Source organism: Ornithorhynchus anatinus, chromosome 8, assembly GCF_004115215.2.
Source record: "Ornithorhynchus anatinus isolate Pmale09 chromosome 8, mOrnAna1.pri.v4, whole genome shotgun sequence".
NCBI classification, from domain to species: Eukaryota; Metazoa; Chordata; class Mammalia; order Monotremata; family Ornithorhynchidae; genus Ornithorhynchus; species Ornithorhynchus anatinus.
In genome coordinates this window covers 59,991,646-59,996,094 of record NC_041735.1, presented here as the reverse complement: position 1 = coordinate 59,996,094, position 4,449 = coordinate 59,991,646, and the positions used below count along the sequence as shown (strand labels likewise).

General features: G+C 43.4%; 1 non-coding gene across 1 annotated transcript; it reads left to right on the top strand.

Annotated features, from left to right (window-relative positions):
* Positions 1-1,050: 1,050 nt before the first annotated feature.
* Positions 1,051-1,188, top strand: LOC114813925. Its single transcript, XR_003761669.1, has one exon. It is a non-coding gene; the product is annotated as a small nucleolar RNA SNORA7 (small nucleolar RNA).
* Positions 1,189-4,449: the final 3,261 nt, after the last annotated feature.

The window sequence follows — 4,449 nt, the reverse complement described above, 5'->3', positions numbered from 1 at the left end:
GCATCAATATAAATAAGTGGAATTATGGTTCTGGTTGAAAACACAGCTACTTAAAGTCTCTGATGCATTTTTCTTACATTGCTATACTTTCCCAAGCACTTAGTATAGTGCTCTGCAAACAGTAAATGCTCGATGAATGCCACGTTAATCGAATTGATGTTTACCATAGAGTCACTGAGCCTTGGCAGAATTCTATTAGCTGCAGTGATGCCTTCATTAGAGGTTCGGGAAGCCCTCAGCTAGACTGGTCCTGGTGCTAGAATGCCACTGGTGACATCCACAAATACCAGACACCCCAATGCCAACCTCTCCCAAGAGTCCCAGGCACAAGACTGTGTGGTATAAGACCAGACTACTGGGCAAATTACCTGGTACCACCATTTCACAGGTGCGTTACCATGTCAAAAGAGCGAGATGGGGGTCAGAAGACCTGGATTCTGTTCTCAGCTTCATCACCTGCCTGCTGTGGAACCAAACAAGCAATCATATTTACTGTGTACAGAGCATTGTACTAACTGTTTGGGAAAATAGAATATAACAGAATTGGTAGAGGTACTCTCTGAGACAAGGAGCTTACAGTGTAAAGGAGGCAAATCATTTCTCAGCTATACAATAATAATAGTTATTTTTATGGTATTTGTTAAGCGCTTACTATGTGCCAAGCATTGTTCCAAGCCCTGGAGCAGATACAAGGTTGTCCCAAGTGGGGGTCCCAGTCTTAATCCTCATCTTATAGATAAGGTAACTGAGGCAAAGAGAAGTTAAGCAGCTTGCCTGAGGTCACACAGGGACAAGTGGGGGAGCCAAGATTAGAATCCACGTCCTCTGATTTCCAGGCCCTTGCTCTTTCTACTAAGCCATGCTGCTTAATGCTCGTTGTGGGAAGGGAAGGTTGGCTAATTCTGTTTTATTAGGCTCTCCTTAGTGCTTAGGACAGTGCTCTGCACATAGTAAGCACTCAATAAGTACAATTGATTGGATATTATGGTATTTGTTAAGCACTTACTACATGTCAAATATTGTATTAAGCACTAGGGTACATTCAAGATACGCCTCTCAGGGTCACACCTGGAGAGTTTCCAGTACTCTACCAGTCTCGGCTATGGGAGGGAGAGTCAAGCAGAGGCATATCTCTTCCATTCCGAGCTTGGGCAGTGGCTAGTGAGTGGAAGGCCATCTGCTACAGGTCAAAACTCACCCACGCTGGGGAGCAGCATCATGAGAGAGAATCGTTCATTCAATAGTATTTATTGAGCGCTTACTATGTGCAGAGCACTGTACTAGGCACTTGGAATGTACAAATCGGCAACAGATAGAGACAGTCCCTGCCCATTGACGGGCTTACAGTCTAATCGATGGCGGAGACTCAAGTTTACTGAGAGGAAGGAGGCAATGGTAAACCACTTCCATCTTTTTACCAAGAAAAATGGATACACTACCAGAACAATTGCAAATGGAGAGTGGGCATTCAGGGAGAGATGTGTCCATGGTGTCACTATCGGTTGGAAATGACTCGACGGCGTAAGACAAGACATTCAAGGTGATCAGGTCAGACACAGTTCCTGCCCCTCATGGGACTCACATCTAAGAAGGAGGGAGAATGGACATGGAACATATTGTGTCTACCTACTCTGTTCTATTGTACCCTCCCCAGAGTTTAGTATAGTGCTCTGCACCCAGTAAACTCTCAATAAATATGATTAAATTATATCATCCTCATTATAGCACAACAAATACCACAATTCTTCTTATTATTATTTATATTATTATCATTTTAAAATTATAGTTATTATAACTCCCTCAAACGAGAGTGCTTAGTGTAATATCTTGGAACCTATGGGCATTTTACCTAGTTAAATTGATTTTTTAAGCTTCCCTGCAAATCTGGCTCCAGAGTATTTCATCCATATTACGACTGGAAATAATTTGATTATGCAAGATAGCCCCTGATGTATCACTTTCCTCAGTTTCACTATGCAGAAATTATGGATGCTGTTCTTATGACACTAGGAATATTTGCATCGGTGATGAACCGAGTCTGCCTTATGTCACTAGTTTTTAGAGAAATGAGCGATGGCCTTTTGGTGTTTGTTTCTAGCCCACCAATTCAAGTGAGAATGTTTCACTTGTGCCTGCTTAAGAACTCCTGAATCCCTTTGGTTCTAACTCACAATTATGCATTTCTCCTATGATTGCGGTGAGAGAATAAAGCCAGCTGGAAAAATAGTAAATATGGCAACACACTTTGGTAGGGTACTTCATGACTCAGATATCACGTGCTTCGCCTGAGGGGAGCATTGCAGGAATATTTGTGAGGTGATAAATCTTCAAGAAAATTTGGTTCCTCTTTTAAAGAAACAACTCATATTTATTTTTCACTTGTCCTGCGTCAATGATTTATGTCAGCAGGAAGTGTCCCAACAAATAAGTGCTGATCATTAACATTGCTGCCATTCTAGTAAATTTTTGCCTGACCCTGCTTCATCAGGCACTTTCTCTGCTGGACTGATCCGTTTGTATCGCTAGCTTATCAGGGTTAGCGGAAAAGGTGACACCCTATTATTTTTCTAGGTTTTTCTTTTCTCCTCCATCAGTATGAATGAATGCCTAAGTTGGATAAGTACACTGTTGGTTTTATTGCTGATGAGATGTGTTTATTTTTAGAAGACTCCCAATACGTAGTAATAATAATAATAATTATGGTATTTGTTAAGCACTTACTATGTGCCAGACATTGTACTAAAATGCTGGGGTAGATACAAGATAATCAGGTCCCACATGGGCCTCACTTCTAAGTAGGAGGGAGAACAAGTATTGAATCCCCATTTTGCAGATGCAGGAACTGAGGCACAGAAAACTTGAGCGAGTTGCCCAAGATCACTCAGCAGACAGGTTTGGGCAGAACAGGGAGGTGGCAGAGCCAGGACTAGAACCCAGGTCCCCTGACTCCTAGGTCTATGGTCTCTGCACTAGGCCACGCTTCTTGAAGGACTTGGAAAAGTATGAGTGGTAAACTAACAAAATCTTGGCTGGACAGCTGGAGTACCACTGGACTGAACTCTGTGGGGACCTAGAACTCCTTATTATTATTATTATCATCATCATTATTTGAGCTATTTGTTATGCACTTACTTTATGCTAAGCACTGGGGTAGATATAAAATAAAGTCAGACATAGTCTCTGTTCCATATAGGGCTCCCAATCTAAGTAAGAGGGAGAACAGATATGGAATGCTTGTTTTACAAATGAGGAAACTCAGGGCCAGAGAAGTTAAATGACTTGCTCCGTAGGTCACCCAGCAGTCAAGTGGCAGAGCTGGGATTAGAATCCAGGAACTCGTACTCCCAGGCCCATGCTTCTTCTGCTAGGCCACGCTGCTTTCTGCAGCATTGAGCAAACTTTAATCTTCCTTTGAGGAGAAAACAGGTAGAAGGTTTGGGCACAGGTTAAAAACCGCCCAAGCTTCACCTTAAATATGTTTTGGCCTCCTATTTGAGTTGCTCCTCTTTAATCAGTAGCTGGACAAAAGATGCTCTGTGTGTGTGTGTGTGTGTGTGTGTGTATCTCCCATAAAGGTTTCTTTTCTTTAATGGTATTTGTTAAGTGCTTCTTGTGTGCCAGGCACTATACTACATGCTGGGGTCGATACAGATAATCGGGTTGGTCACAATTCTCTGACCCACACAGGGCTCACAGTTTTAACCATTTTACAGATGAAGGAACTGAGGCACAGAGAAGTTAAGTGACTTACCCAAGGTCACACAGGAGACAAGTTCCATATCCAGGATTAGAATACAGGCCCATGTTCTTTCTATTAGGCCAAGCTTCTTCTCTGTGTGCTTCAGACAAGTAAAAGCACACTCCACACCAAATAGTAATACATAACCAAACAAACATGCATCATTTAAAAAAAAGAAACTTGCATCGTTTCCTCCAACAAAGCTGTGCTTGTGCCTCTCTGGATCCCGGGGGCCTGTCCTGGAGCCCTAGAACTCTTGGGGAGAGGCCGGCTGGCACCTTACAGTCTGATGCAGGGTCACAGGGGGACAGACAGCATCAAAATCAGTCAGGAACACCAGAGTCCGATCGTTTGCGTGTTCCACTGTGAACAGAAGCAGCCTGAAGTGGTGGATAGAGCACAGGCCTGGAAGTCAGAAGGACTTAGGTTCAGGTCCCGGCTCTGCCACTTGTCTGCTGTGTGCCCTTGAACAACTCTGTGCCTCAGTTACCTCATCTGTAAAATGGGGATTAAAGCTCTGAGCTCCATGTGGGACAGGGACTGTGTCCAACCTGATTAGCTTGTATCTACCCCAGAGCATAGAACAGACCTTAACAAATGCCACCATCAACTTCATCATCAGAAAAGGTATTGGAGCATCCACTCTTCAATCTCCACCCCCTTCCATCCTTCCTCATCTCTGATTTCCCGAGAGAAGGGCTGATCTGGCA